Raw genomic sequence first — 16,032 nt, 5'->3', positions numbered from 1 at the left:
TGCAGGCTGATCAGGACAAAGGAGGAAATACCGTTTCCTTTAGCCTTCTAGAGAGCTTGGCTTTTGAGTTCTTGAGGTTTGAACTTTTCTTATCATAAGGAGGGAAGGAACAGCCTTTGGTCTTTGCTTCCTGCCAGGCTGGGCAGGCTGCCCCTGAGATTGGAAGGCCCTCAGGGGCAAGAGGGTGTCTACAAGTAGGATGGAGGAGGGGCGTGGGGGTCGGACACATGACCTTTCAGGCTCATGAGGCCTCCTGGTCTGAGGAGGAGACGTGTTGGAGGATCTGTGGGGAACCTGTTCCTGTGGAGATGCTAAGGAGGCAGGGTCCTGGATGGTAGTGGAGCCTGCTCTGTGCCTTTGAGAACTGGGCTCCAGGTGCTCAGAAAGTTCCAGGTCAACTCTACCTCACAGCAGAGCCACATGGGCAGTGCCAGGGACAACTATGGATTGACAATTAAGTCACTACCACCTGTTTTCATGGGTGGGCCAAACCCTTGTTTCTTCTAGAAACTTCTGCATCAACTTCCTATAACTTTGACAAATGAAGGGTTTTGCTAGATGTAACTTAATTTGGAATATTTAAGAAATGCAACACTTTTGAATCCTGAATTTTGAGGCATGATATAATTTATAATATATTTAATTACACATTGTTACAAACTATGGAGAGAAATTGCTGTACTCCATGAATCCATTTAATAAGAGGATCTGATCATTTCAGGGTGAAGAAATGATATTTTTGGCTGGTTGCAGTACAGGACTTGCTCTAGAAAACTTCTTAGTACAGTTCATTCTTAGGTTAAATGAAGTTTGGGGACCCTTGCCTTTCTGTAATTTATTTTTTAATCAAGACAAAAGATAATGATCTCTGATAGTGTGCAAAAGTTTCAGGCTTTCTTGGTCCTCATTGTTCAATATCCCAAAGGAAGAGAATAGACCAGATCTTCAACAAGTCTCTGATTGGTAACATCAGGTTACATGTCCATCCCTGAACCCAAGAGTTGGCCAAGTGCATTGTGCACTGGGAATGACCAACCTAGATAATCTTATTCAATCCCCACTACCACCTTTTAGGGTAAGTATCATCATATCTCATTTTACAGATGAGCAATGGCTATGGAAATGGTTAATGGTTAATTGTCAATGGTTGTCAGTCACAGAAGTTAGCTTCTAATTTTGGGGAGTGGGGATAGGAAAGCTTCCGAAAGACATATTACAGATCTGATCAGACAAGAAAAGCACAGGAAAAGAGCTCTTTACACCTTGACTATCACCCTTCATCCTGATTTTGGAGGGAGTCTTAAGATGTGATATGTGGAGCTGTGTCAGCCATCTTGTGGATCTTCGGCCATAAGGGGAAGATGGAGAGAATTTAGAGATGCTGGCCTCTTGGAGTTGCAAAGTCAACCTGAGAAGTACCCACCTCAAGACTTCTTTGTAAGCAATAAGTAACTTTCCTTATAGTTTAAGTGCCCGTCAGAGTTTCTGTGACTTGCAGAGAAACACAGGCTGTTATAGGCCCTGTGAGAGGTGGTGAGAAGGCATCATCCTTAGAGAAGAGATGAGACCTAAAGAGGTAGTGGCTGAGCAGAGTGGACATGACCATGGATAAGACAGGGATGACCTTGCGTGAGGTGGGGCAGTCTGGAACACCAGGAGTGCAGATCCACTGCAAGACTTGCAGCAAGGGAAGGGGTGGTGGGAGGGAATGCCGGGAGGGAGTCGGGTCAGAAAGCATGCACGCAAACTCACAGATGAAATAACAAAGGACAGAGCGCCTTACGGCAGTGGCTTCCTGCTTCTGTGCCACAGAGAGCCCGCAGGAAGGAAGGAAAGGCCGTGGCTGGGATTCAACTTCGACTGCAAGGACCTAAATTTAGATCAGACATCCAGGAAGACGCTAGGAAGTCCACTAGCAATGGTCTCTCACCCTGCAACACTTTGTCCCATAGAAGCACATCCAGCTGTGATTTCTTATTTCCCCCCAAGAGTTCTTTGCGGTAGGTAGGGGTGAGAACACTTGTTTGCAGAAAGAAACAAAGGCCCAAAGCCACATGGTAGAGGAGCGCGAGAATCCAGGTCTCAGCCACCTTTCTGGACTGGCCAGTGTGCTTTCTGGGGGAAAAAAATGTAGCCTTGGTTTGTAGCACTTGTTAATTTCCACCATGTGAATATTGCCATAATGGCTGAATTTTGCTGGTGTTCTAACAAACTTCTCGCAAAGTTGCTGGCATTGAACAATTGGCTTATGGGTCCCAAATGTACTTGGCCCAGCATGCTTTAGACCCTGCCAGGCTTCGACCTGGCCCTTACTCTCCCATCCCTGAGTCAGCTGAGGCTCATACCTCTTCTTTCTGGTGACAAGTCTGTCCTCTCCCACCTTGACCCTGGCTGTGTTGCTTCAGCTCCTGGCCTCACAGCCGGATGGTATCAGGTGTGTTTCTGACTTCATTTCTGATTTGTTGTCTTTGCTTCCACTTTACCCTGGCCCCTAGATCCAGCCCCCAGTCCCTTTTGGTGACTTGTTGGGTGGCTTGGTGTGGTACCCATTCTCTCCCACTTCATCCATGGCTGCCTGATCAGGGAGGGGCCCTGATGCCTTGGGTGGGAAGAGGTGGTGATCCCATGACTTAGGAGTGGGATTCTGGATGGTTGCAGAAGAAAATGACCTGGGAGCTCATTCTGGATCTTCTCATTTCCTGAAAGTCCCATTCTCCCCTCACCAGCTCAGAGACTCCCTTAAAGACAGGATCCCCTTCTGTCTTTTTTTTGAAACCCTTTTCCCTGCCCGGATTTTCTTCCTCTTTCTTCTTCACTGAGCACAAACACACATCCTGACCCAATACACCGCTCCTTCAGCTCTCTGGGACCCTCGGTCCTTCCAGCCTTCCCCTTTAAACCATCCTATCTTGCTGGCGTCTGCTCTCCTGGGCTCCAAACCTGCTAGTCCCCTCTCCCCAACTTTATCAAGGGCTTCTCACAGTTCGGTTCCATGACCCAAATCCTAACCATCATCATCCAGGCTTAGGTTGAGCCCCAGCATCTCCCGATCCCTCCCTGGACGCCCAAGGTCCTCCCAGACTAACCCCTCAGCACCTCCAGGATCCCTTCCCCTGGAAGCCACCCTGGGCCTGCACCCGCTTCTCTGGGTTGTCCTGTCAGTGTGCTTCCTGTGGAAGCGCTGGTTGCCACTCTCCTCCACCCTGAAAGAGCCATTGGCTTGTTGCTCTGCCCACTAGCCAGTGGCTTTTTGGAAAGGGGAGCTCTGGCAGGCTGCCTTGGGCTGGACACAGTGCCTGGGCCTGGCAGGTGCCAGATGAATGGGTGGAGGTGGGTGGTTTTGCTGCCTCTGTGGTCAGGGTATTTCTCTTTCAGTTCTCTAAAAGCACTTCCTAAAGGAGGCCCCCAGCCCCACCTCCTGCCACAGAGGCAGGGAATCTTTGGGTGCATCTTGGGGTGGGGCAAGCCTTCTTCTCCACCCCATCCACCCCTGACCAGCCTCCTTAGCAGGGGACATGGACTTCAGCTCCCAGCTGGAACCCACCAGCAGGAATGTTCTCGCGGTTTTCCTGTTAGAATCAACTGGGCAGGAATGTTCTCGTGGGTTTCCTGTTGGAATTCCATGAAAAGCGCTTTCATTCTTCCAGGCTTGTGCCCCTGAAGTTTCGGGGGCATGGAGTCCTAGGGGATTCCCAAGCTCTGCCCTCCTGGTCTGCCCACAGCCTTTGGGCATCTAATGAGTTTGGCAACCTTCTGGAGGAGGGACTCAGGTCACATACGCTGCCACCACTAGGATTTGAGCTAAGCTGTGGTCATTTCTAGTCAGTGGCCGTGAACAGGGTGCACCTGAAGGCGGCTAACCCCAAGCCGGGGAGGCGCTAGGTGGGTAGGAGAGGTTAGGTGGAGCCACACCTCCTGGGTCTGAAGTCCAGCTCCTTCCTAGGCAGCTATCCAGCTACCCGAAACTCTCTAGGTCTCCATTTCCTTGTCTGAATAGTAAAATCTATGTCACAGAGTTGCTGTTGGGATAAATGAGATACCTGTCCTGTGTCCTTCCCTGAACCTAAGGCCACTGGGGTGTGCAACCCTCCTTATCCCCTTCCCTGGGCTGAATCTCTCCTTTTCCTTTCCAATGTATTATCCAACCCACAATTCCGTGGTCCCAAGGCTCCTTCCTGGTCCCAACAGCTCCAGCCAGTTGTCAAGGGTCCTAGGCTGGTCCCTGGGGGACCCCAGTCCTGGCCCCACCCACCTCTGGCACCTCCGCTAGAATGCTTAGCAGTGAGGGGTCTCCTTTAAACCATGGTGATTGAGGAAAGAGGCCAGGGGAAACATCCAGTTGGCATGTCTAACTTGACTGAGGCTCTGCTCCTGGGACAATAGCTCAGTGAGTCTCCCACCATGTCCCTTCAGGAGAGTGGCAGGGACAGCTGCCCCACCCACTTCCCTTCCCACCTTCTTCTTCGTCAACATCACCACCTTCCTCTTTGGCCTCATCCCAGCTGTTTCTTTGACATTCGGGTATTTACTTCTCCACTCCAAGTTCCTACACAACCCTAGCCAGGCAGCTGGAACATAGACCACCTTTTCATTTAGGGAAGAAATTGATGCTCAGAAGAAATAAGATTAGTAGCACACACTTTTAAAAGCATGTTTTAAATGATTCGGGGTAAGTAATACCCGCATGTGGATAATGGATCCCCTCCCACTCTCCCTCCTCCCACAGGCCATCCCCATTTTCTAGGTATCCTTCTAGAATGTCCTTATGTAATTCGAGCAAGCACTTCCGACTGTGTACTCTGACCTGCTTCCTGCCAGAGGGTAGCATGCCATCCACGCTGCTGTGCCTGTTTTCTTCCTCAACACTGACCTTGGCTAGCTCTCCCCAGTGGTTCCTGGAAGGCCTCCCCATTCCTGTGCAATCACTGCCTACCTGCATGGAGCATTTGCTGTGCCCTGGGGCTGTGCTGAGGGATACACAGCGATTACCTCATTCAGCCATCACACCAACCTAAAGGCATGGGGCACCATTATCCTCCACTTTGCAGATGAGGAAGCCGAGGTGTGGAGAGTCCATTTAGCCCAGGTCATGTGCCCACTGGTTCTGGAAACAGTGCTCTCACCCACCACCTCCTTGAGGTTCTGGATTGCCAACCTCTTGGTTTCATCTAATCCTTGGTGAGTGATTTGAAAGCACATAGTAACTCCATCCTGCTGAAAGCCAGTTGGACTAGAAACCTCCACTCTATCAATTAACACACCCAATTGCATGACTTTATGCCTGCAAATGGAACTCGTCAGAATGTGATTAAGTGCTTATGTACATGTGCCATTGTTTCAGAAATCCCCTATATGTAAAAAATGATTGTCCCCATTTTCTGCAGGAGGAAAATAAGGCTCTGAGGGGTTGAGCAACTTTTATAAAGCAGGATCTCAGTTCAGGTCTTGGGACTTCCTTTCAGTGGCCCATACTGATTCCTCTTCTTCTACCTTGTCCCCTGAGATGGGAGTGGTGTTGGCTACCATGGTCCCACAATGGCCACTGTGAAGGCAGAGCAGGCTCTGGATGGGTCCAGGGGGTGAGAGTAAGTGCTTGTTGAAGGCTGGTGAAAAGGAATAAAGTGCTGTCCCCTCCTGAAACCTAGGTCTTCTGAGATTCCTTACAGTGATGCTGTAGGCAGCTAACATGGCTGCTGAGACCAGTTCTTTACCAGGAGTTGGTTCTGAGGCAGCCTGGATAATGCACTCTCCTTGGTCCCTTGTTTGTCTTTGTGAGTGTTGGGGAACTTCATGAGCCCTGAGCCCCAGTCTGCTGACTCCTCTGACTGCCATTTTTCTCCTCTAGGTTCTGAGCTTTCCACAACATTGCATCAAAGGAGAGACATGGGGGTAGGTGGGAGGCCTCGAACTTGGCTCTCAGAGTGGGGAAACCTGGGACCATCAGCAGGGGGTATTCTCAAGTTCCTCAGGGTGTCCTTTATGCCATCAGTAGCGAGGAGGCTCCAGATGGGTCAGGGTGATATAGAGGCCCATCCGGCTTTGGGACATGTGGTTCCATTAGCACAGCATTGTTTCTTTCCTGGCCCTTCTCGCCAGGCTTTCTGCCTGACCTCCCCCCTCCACCCCCCACTCCTTGACTGCATGTGACACACATTAAAGCTGCCATTTATCAAGCTCTCACTCATGTGCCAGGCTTTTACCGAGCATTTTACACACGCAAGCACACACTGGCACAAGCACACGTGTTCACACTATGCCAATGAATCCTCACGACACCCTCAATAAAGAAGAGGTTATTGTCTTCATCTTCAGATCCCAAAACTTAGAAATGAAGACACTCATTCAAGGTTACTCAACCAGAATGTGCATGGCTCAAGCTGGGTTCTTGGTGTGGACGGAGCTGGGATTCTCAGGTGTGTCAAAGGAGATGGCGGAGAGGTGGGGATAGCTCTCATTTGGAGAACCTCTATGCTCTTGCCCACCTCCACCCGGCTCCCGCCCCCGGTCATGGCCATGGTGCCAATGGAAGTGCGGGCTCTGGTGTCCCTCTGTTGTGATCTTCTTGAGCAGTCATGCTCCATCTGTCCAGATAGCCCCTGGGCTCTGTCGGGGTCAGCAGAGAAGAATAGCCTCTTCTGCCTCTGCTGTCTCTCCATCTCTCAGCCCATTTCTCTGCATCCCTTCCTCTCTCCTCCTCACCTCATTCTATTTCTTTCATCTCTATTTCTTCATTTTACCCTTCTCTCTCCATCATGTATCTTTCTGTCTCTATCCTAGTGGGGTTGGGGAGATCCCTGGAATCCAGGTGGGGCTGTAAAAATACCTGCACAAGCAATTTAGTATAAGAAGAACAAGTTTATTTTGGCTCATAGTTTGAGAGGTTTAGTCCATGGTGGGCTGGTTCCATTGCTCTGGGCCCAAGATGAGGCAGGACATCATGGCGGAAGGGCATGATGGAGGAGTGCTGCTCCATTCATGGCGACCAGGAAGCAAAGAGATAGGGGGCAAAGGGCCACAGGGAAGATGAACCCTTCCAGAGCACTCTCTCTGTGATCCCCTGCCTACAGTGTCTACCTGCCTACAATGATCACCCAGCCAGTTCATTCAAACTGGGCTGGACTGATTAGGTTACCGCTCTCACAATCTAATCGTTTTACCTCTGAACATTCCTGCATTAAACCAGGAGCTTTTGGGGAACCCCTCACACCCAAACCGTAACATATCTTTACAGTCAAAGCCCTTGGGAACCCCAGGAATAGAAAGGCTCTTGCTGTTACGGTTGGATTCTTCCAGCCCAGAGTCCTGCCTCTGCCCTTGCCAGGCAACCCACCTGGTGGGCACCTGCATAGCCCTCTGCGTGCCAAGACACACCAACTGCACAAAGTCTCCCATCATGGATTTGGGGACCTGATGGCTACTGTGAAGTCATTTCCTCTGTGTGTGACTTCTCACACTTTTCCTTTAGGGATGTCCCCATCACCCCATCACACTAGGGACCCACAGGGCAGGGTTTGTGTCTCTCTATCCAGTTGGGGATGCTACCTGTCTCCCCTCATCTCTACCCATCTCTCTCTCTCTCTCTCTCTCCCTCTCTCCCTCTGTTCTCCTGTTTCACTGACATCCCCTTCCCAGGCCCTGGATCACCGTGCAGCAGGGGACTGCTTCCCAGAGAGAATCCCCTGTAGGGCCGAGAGCAAGCCAGGAAAGAGGTCACTCTTGGACAGTGTTGCTTTTTTGGCTTTTCTAAAAGTTACGAAAATGTGGCTTTGTCTGAGCAAGTTAAGAAAAAAGAAAGAAAGAAAGATCCATGCCACCTCCCACAGATGATACTGTTTCTCAGGCCGTGGAGTGGCAGTTGGTAGACAAATAACACATTAAAAATAGCCTTGTGTTTCCCAATCTTACGGCCTCTGGGGGCTGCAGGGAGAGGCCTTGACTGAGCTGGGTTTGCAGGCCCATTGTTTGCCTGGCCTGGGTGAGGGTGGGCGTGGGGCTGTTCGTAGGCGCAGTAATTCCCGGTCATAGAAGGGAGGAGAGCGGGTTCTTGGCCAGGATGAGCAAGATAACGCACACTTGAATGGAGACGCTGTTTGGTGTTTATTTTTCCTTTCCCAGGCCAAGAAATATAGCACACTCCATTTTGAACTTCTGTTTCCACCGACTTTTTTTTCTCCTCTGCTTTTTCTTTTTTCCAAAAGTGTGCAAGGGAGACTGAGATACAAGGTCTTATTTCTATCTGGGCTCCGGCCCAAGAACCTCGACCAAAAAATTACTTAAGTCATATTTCCATCATCTGCAGATGGTTGTGTATTTATTTCTCACCAGAATAAAATCCCAAATGGACTTCAGATATTTGCACGAGTCAGAAAACTGCTTCCTCCTGGCAGGGTGGAGAATGGAGCTTTGATCCTTCTGAGAAAACAGAAATGTTGACCCAGCCCATCAATGATGGTCCATTTGGGGTTTCCCAGAACAGCAGAGCACCCAGTCTTGATGGTGCCCAATGGGTCCTGGGGTTCAGAGAGGGTCATATCCCTGAGATGGGTACAGGGCTTTGAGAAGAAATCTGGAGGTGGTTGAGTGACAAGGAGCAGAAATCAAATCAGGAAGAGTCACTGAGCAGGTGACTGGCCCAGAGTAACCCTCTGGAGGATGGTAGCCACTGTCTGAGCTCTGTGAGCAAGACTGGAGGGAAGCGAAACTGTGGGAAATTACTCAGGGAGCCTCTGCAGCTCCTGGACACAGGGCACTGCTGTTAGGGCCTGTCACCAGCCCCCATCTTTTTTTGCATCTGCATCTCCAGGGCCTTGAACCTGGCATGGGGAAATGGCACTTGGTCCAGGCTGCTGGTGCTGCAGCAGGTCCCCCTTCCAGCAGGGGGCGCCTTCACCTGAGCGTGGAAATCCTCTCAGTGGCTCCTACTCCCCAGCCCCTGGCTCCTGGTTCCCAGGAGGAGTGGGTCTGAGTGAGCGTGACAGGGGCTCTCCGCACTGGGGGCACCTGCTCAAGGGTGTGGAGGGCAAATGTGGAGGAACCACAGAAGTCCAGAAAGCACAGCAGCTGGACGTCAGGGCATTCTCGTGTCTTCTTCCTCAACTCTCAATCTCGCTGATGTCCAGGGTGTATTTATGCGGCTCCCTCTCTGTGTCTTGGCTTTTGTCTTCTATTTTGGCTTCAGGAATTTCACAATGGAGCTGATTTCTGTGACGTGAGTCCTGTGTTCCTGTTGCCATCCAGGATAACATGTCGGATGTGTTCCCAGGGCTGGGGAAGGGTGGGCGTGGGGACCCCCAGTGGGGCTGAGCTTCAACCAACGTAGGGGAAGAGGCCTTACCCTCGGAGGAGGCAGAACACTGCAAGTGCCATCGTGCCACTTCCAGAACTTTCCAGGCTTCCTTGGGCTGTCCTCTCCCCCAGGCTGTCAGCATCACACGGTTTCCTTAGCCTGGGGCCGTCTTGGCATCATGTTCCATGCAGGCCTGGAGTGGAAACAGGCTGGGGTCTGAATTCCCCATGGAGCCTCCCACTGCAGGGACCTGGACCCGGTGTCCAGGATGGTTCTTCCCTGTTTCTCTGGCTCCTGGTCCTCAGTAGGCCCTGCTCTGCGAGCCCGCCCCTCCCTCTCTTGCCCACTTCTTGGCTCAGTTCTCTGTTTTCCTTTGAGACTTTCTTTCAACAGAGCACAGAGTTGGCCACCAGTGTCTCTGGCCTGGCCCACCTCGAAGCCTGACCCTGACTCATGGTCCTGGATCCCGACAGGACGTGGTTCACGCCGGTTTAGAAAACTCTGGACGGCAAAGTCACAAACCATCTGCACCTCTTCTTCCGCCCTAGACGTTATTTATGTGTGTGGCTTTGTGTTCGTGGCTAAATGCGGCCTGTGTGAAGGCTGTTAATTAACCCTTTGAGAAATGTACTTCCCAGCAGGGCAGAGACAGGAACCAGGAACACGTTTCTAATCAGGTAGTTAAACGTTGAAGATTTATCCTGCTTCAGATTAGTTGGCTTAATGAAGCCAGAGGAAGGGGCTGGGGAGATGCCCTCCAAAGTGGCTTAAATGAGGCCCGTTGTGTGCACACAGATTGTCACAAGGGCAGGAAATTCTAAATCAACCGCACTCCTGGGCCTTGATGAGGAGACAGGAGGTGCCTGCAGGGAGGGATGGGGGCTGCTCAGGCCCAGCAGCCGTGGGAGGCGTGGTAGCAGAGGTTGGTTCTCAGGAGAAGCACACAGGCACATTTCCAGTGATGAGCTGTGTGGCCACTTCATCTCTTTGGCCATCTGTAAAATGGGACCATGCCTGCTTCACAGGGCACTTAAGGAGGGAGTGTGAAGGATGCTCACAAGTTTCCCTCACCAGTAAAAAAGAGGCTCATTCTAGAATCTTCGTAGCTGGCCTTATGATTATGGTTTTCCCATTGCTGTAAACAACCTTTCTTTTTAAAAGTAAAAGGAGAGGCCAACTTTTGGATTTTGTCTTTGGTTTCCCAACCCAAGACCCATCCACTATTCCCCACCCTTCCCAGATGTACTGAGGGTGGTGCTGGCGGGAGGGTGGTGGGGGAAGAGGGCAGGCAGCAAGTCCCACAGGTCCCTGCCATGCAGCGTGGGGCTGAGGGGCTGAGTGGGCCACCGAGGCCTGCTGATGTTTATAACTGCGACTCTTTACATTCCGTATAAAGTCACGCCTAAAAAGCACCATTGAAAGCCAGGCCTCAGACGCCTGCTCTCAGCCGAGCTTCCTGCCAAAGCCGAAGGAGCCCAGAGCACACAAAAATGTATTCAACAGCTCTGAACTTTCCCTGCTTTCTCAGGCTCATTCCGTTTGAAAATATTCAGAGCCAGAGGGAGAGAAGAAAAAGGAAACAGAGTCCAGGCAATTCCCCAGGGAGCATGTGTCTGCTAGGAGGTTCTGGAGTCTCTCCGAACCACAATTTACCAGCTTGTAAGGTTGTTGTAAGAACCAGATGAGAGAATGCACAGAAAGAACGACTCCGGTAGGAGACTCAAGATGTCTGTCCCCACAGCTGCCTTCCCTCCCCTCTTTCCTCCATGCCCCACTTTCTTTCCTCTCTCTCTTTCCTGAGGCCCACAGTATCATTTCTGCTGTGTCCCTTTTTAATGCATCTCGATTGAACCAACTCATTATCTTTCAATGATTTGACCCAGACAGGCCCCCCAAAATAACAACCCTCAGAACAAAGCCCAGAAACATCCTTGTTTTGACCTGACTCACGAACTGTGTAAAAAGTATGCACCTTTAAAGACTTTTACTTAGCTGTGCTTTGGCAGGTGATTCCGATGTGAGCTCAAGTTTGAGAACTGATGTTCTGGAGCCTTCAAGGGCTCCCCAAACCTGGAGGGAGATGATCTTTATCTACAGGTGAGGCAAGAGGGAGAGATAAAATTCCCTATGTGGTAATGACTCCTGGGGAGTCCCTTGCTAGGAAGGACACCTGCTTCCTCTCAGAGTCTTTCCTGCTATCTCTGGTCACTCACTCAACAACCTAGAAAGTCTGCTTTCCACTCCACGAAACAGGTGTCCACATCTCCAGTGGAAGTTAGGATCCTGACTTCTCTGCATGGTAAGTCTACCTACCTCCTCAGGTTGAAGTTGGAAAAACTGGGAGCCCTTCTCAATTATTTCTCATCCACAGCCCTCCCTTCTACCTCCTTACCTCAGGACAGCAAAGCTATCAGTGTCCCCAGTACCTTGGCTTTCCCAACCAAGTATACGCCTCAACAGAGCTTTCTAGTGGATGGAAATGTTCTATATCTATGCTATCCAATATGGTAGCCATGAGCCACATGTAGCTAGTTACCCAGCTAGAAAATTATAGTAGCTAGAGCAATCAAGGAACATTTTTTTGGTTTTCTTTCATTTAAATGCATTTAAATTGAAATAGGTACACATGCCTCATGGGTACCATGTTGGATGTGAAGCATTGGGATCTCTGTCCATACCTCGGCCTCTCAGGTACTTTCTCTGTTCCCTCAGCTTCTGCTCCAACCCAACAAAATCCTGTTTCGTTACACAGAAGGGAAACTGAGACCCAAGAGAGAAGGCACTTTGGGGAGCACAGGAAGCTAGGTTAGGACTAGAGCCCACCCCCTCTTCTTTCTTCCAGCCCAGACCTCTGGCCAGCAGCTCCATTGGACCCTGGCCTCTGGCCGAGGTGTGGGAAGTTGAATGTGATGAAACCCAAGCACCCTTGGCTGGCACCCAGATGTGGTTTTGCACTTGAGCTGCAGTCGGGTGGAGGCGGCTGAAGAAGACTGTCAGAGGATGGGAATTTGGGTATCCTGGCCAGCAGGCCCTGTGAGCAGGAACTGTCCCCAAGTGGGTTTCCAGGCCAAGCAGGCACCCAGGTTCATATAGTGCCTCCTGGAAGCTAAGGGTCCTGTGTGACCCGGGTCTTCTGATGCTCTGCTGTGGGCGGGGCCAAAAGTGGACCATGGAGGTGTGTGTGGGAGGGAGAGGGAGGGCAACGACATACATTTCCTAGGGAGGAGACCAGCCAGTTCATCTGCCCTCCCCACCGTCACCGCTGGCTATGTAATTTGTGAGACTTAGTGCACAATAAAAATGCAGTGTCTCTTGTTTAAAAATTATTAAGAATTTCAAAACAGTGCCATCAGAATACTAATCCAAGTGTGGGACCTTTAAGACCATGGGGCACTGTGTGACTGCACTGGCCACCAACCCACAGGCCAAACATCTTCAATCTTTGAAGGCCTCAAAACAAACAAACAAACAACAGAGGACCCATCATCTGGACCAGGCTTAGGGCAAAAGCTGGCTCTCCATCTCCAGCCCTGCTGAAGGGTGGCAGAGATGACCCCCAGCCTTCTCCAGGAGGCCTCCCCACGTTCTCTCTTGGGCAGGTTGGGGACTGGGAAGATTTCAGCATGTGCACTGATCCCTGCCCGAGTCAAGAAGAGGGACAGGACAAGGTGCAGCAGGAGACAGTAGCAGCAGCGTGTGCTTACCCAGCCTTTACCTCATGTTAGGTCTTTGTGCTGACCTGACCTGGATGCTCTTACTCCATCTTCCTGTCACACTGAGGTTGATATTCTTGTTTGCCCCTTTTACAGATGGAAAAATCAAGCTCAGATGAGGGACTTTCTGGAGTGAGAGAAGCACGCCACATCCTGATGGTGTGGTGGTTCTATGAGGGTAAATATTGGTCAAAATCCATCAAGTTGTGCATTTAAAATCTGTGTGCTTAGCTAGGTGCTGTGGCACCCACCTGTAATCCCAATGGTTCAGGAGGCTGAGGCAGGCGGATCATGAGTTCAAATCTAGCCTCGGCAACTTAGTGAGGCCCTAAGCAACTCAGAGAGACCCTGTCTCTAAATAAAATACAAAAAAGGGCTGGGGATGTGGCTCCGTGGTTAAGTCCCCTGAGTTCAATCCCTAGTACCAAAATCTGTGTGATTATTGGTATGCAAATTATCCCCCAATAAAGTTGGCTTATTAAAGGAATATATTTCAAAAACTTGGGCACAGAGATTTTGAGGAGTTTCCCAAAGTGGTGACAGAGCTGGAATTTTAACCAAAGTACTCCAGAGACCCTGATTGCAGGTCAGAAAGATGAGCATTCACATGTAAAGTTTTCTTGTCCTTGAGTAAAAGATACCCTCTTTGAGCCTCTGGTTCATCTATAGAATGGGAATGGAGGAATCCCATAGGGTCTGGATTTAGTGCTGTCAGGGACACAGTGGCAGGGGGAGGACGCGCAGCGGCCTGGGGTCCTCAGCCTGGGGCGCTGCACAGGGTCCTCTGGTCCTGCTGTCCGGTCCGTGGAGGGTGGCCGGGGCGTGGCGGCGTGGCTGAAGGGCAGCTCTCCCTCTGGACTTCCCACTGGCTCCCACGACTCTTCCAGCTCCGGGGCCTAACCTATTGCTAGGAAGCAGGGGGCACGTTGGGCATGGCTGGAGCAGTGCTGAGGCGATGGAGGTGGCACCGGGGACGCGGGTGGCCTTGGAGGTTTGGACCTCCTTCTCCGGGGGTCATTGATGAGCTCTGGTTCGAGTGTTAGGCAGAGGATGGGGAGAGTGTCTGGAGGGAGCGTGCTAAGGTCCTTGTGGGGAGGAACTGGGGCCTGCTAGCCACGGTTAGAGAAGGATCAGGTGAAGACCATCTTGGAAGTTAAAGGTCTCCAGACAAAGAACATCCTGTTCACACTGCCCTCCAAGCTGCTGGGCTGAGTCGTGTTTACTTGTTTGCTCTGGGTGGGCCCCTCCTCCACCCGGGGGTCATTTTGGTCTCCTGACCCCCACCTCACACACTAGGTGCTTAATAAATGCTGGTAGACAAGGACTTGCAACTGGAATTAGACTTGCCCAGCACAAGGACACAGGTCCAAACTCTACCCAACCATCAAGGGATGGACCTGAGCCACTGCTCAGGTGGGACATTGGCTCTAGCCCCCACCATGTTCCTGACACGGGCCACTCCATCCACTACACCCTTCTTGGTCCTGTTTTGGGGAAAACTCTGTTGTGATCCCCAATTGGGTTCCTGAATCCCAATAATACTTCTGTCCATAGAGTGACACATTTCACTGCTGAGAAAGCTAAGGCTCAGAGAGGTTGACGGATTTCCCCAAGTACACACAGCAAGGAATGAACAGAGAACCCAGACTTCCTGGCCCCAGTCCAGCTCTGCTGCACACACACTGTGGCCTCTAAAGTTCTCAGCCCCCCATCTCAGTCCTGGAGCTCAGCTGGGTGGAGCTGGCTGGAGAGGGTTGAAGCTTGAGACTTGGCTTGGGCCAGCAGCTCATGGAAATTGGGCCGTTTTCCTGGGGCGGAAATGAGAAACAGATGTGGCTCTGGAGCTGGGGTGCAGACTCATGCTGCATTGGGGGGCTCAGGTTACATGAAGGGACATGTGACTGTGGTTACAGAAACGGCCTAAAACCCCCAAAGCCCATATCAGGGTCCAACCTGGGCCTGGAAAGCCAAGCCCCGCCAACCCCCTCACTTCCTGGTAACCCCCCTCCCAGGGCCTGGAAGAAGCCAGTGACTCAGGAAGTGGTGTGACAGCACAGGGTGCCGCCGTGCCTCACCCTGCTCAGAGTGGAATCGTTTCTGCTCCTCAGCTCTGACTCAGGCCCCTGTCACCGTATCTGTCCTTAGGAGGACAGCTGGGCAAGGCCACCCCTACAGAGCCACCAGCAGCCTCCAGCCAGGGCTGGCTTGGGGTCTACGCCAGGGCCCCCAACACTGTTGGCAGCCTTACCTGCACCTGAGGAATCCCCAGTCTGCCTCAGAGCTCTGGCGTGTGTGTGTGTGTGTGTGTGTGTGTGTGTGTGTGTGTGTTTGTGTGTCCAGAACAGGCCTCTTGCCTTCTGCAGGAAAACCTTGCCTTCGGTGAGTTAGGTAGCCTCACCTGAGTGGGAATTAATGCAACCCCTTTCAAATCAGCATCCTGTTGGGACTGGACCAGAGAGGGGATAGGCAGGATTCTGGAGAGTGTGAGGGCCCGGCACAGGCGAGGGGGAGCCTGGGAATGATCTGGCAATGGTGTCATTAGTACCTATCTGCTCTGCCCAGGTCCAAGGGTCTCCTTCTCAGCCAATGGAGCAAGGCTCCTTTCCTTCCCTCTCCCTCCTCCCTCTCCTCCCTCCTCACTCCCTCCCTTCAACGTTGGTTCTTGTACACCCACTGTGGCCAGGACAATGGACTAAGCCCTTAGGATCCAGAGGTGACTAGGCATGAATTCAGTCACCAGGACTTCGCTGCCTGCTGAGGGAGCCATGTGTAAACCAGTAAAGATGAACTGATTGGATTGCTGAGTGTGTCCCATGTGCCAGCATGTGCTAGGCTATGGGATCCATAGTGAACAAAATAGGCAAAGGGCGCTGAAGAGATAGCTCCTCTTGGAGAGCGCTCGCCTAGCATGTGTAAGGGCCGTGGTTCGAATCCCCAGCCCCTCGGAAGGGAAAACAAAACAGGCAAAGGCTCTGTCCTGGTGAAGCTGGCATTTTTTGCAGGGGAAACCAGACTATAAAAAGTAAAAACAGC

General features: G+C 51.4%; 1 pseudogene; it reads right to left on the bottom strand.

Annotated features, from left to right (window-relative positions):
* LOC124962893 (transcription factor Dp-2-like) overlaps positions 1-6,515 on the bottom strand; it is an 84,188-nt pseudogene extending 77,673 nt beyond the window's left edge.
* Positions 6,516-16,032: the final 9,517 nt, after the last annotated feature.

This window comes from Sciurus carolinensis, chromosome 13 (genome assembly GCF_902686445.1).
Source record: "Sciurus carolinensis chromosome 13, mSciCar1.2, whole genome shotgun sequence".
Lineage (NCBI taxonomy): Eukaryota > Metazoa > Chordata > Mammalia > Rodentia > Sciuridae > Sciurus > Sciurus carolinensis.
This window is presented reverse-complemented; position numbering and strand designations above follow the sequence as displayed.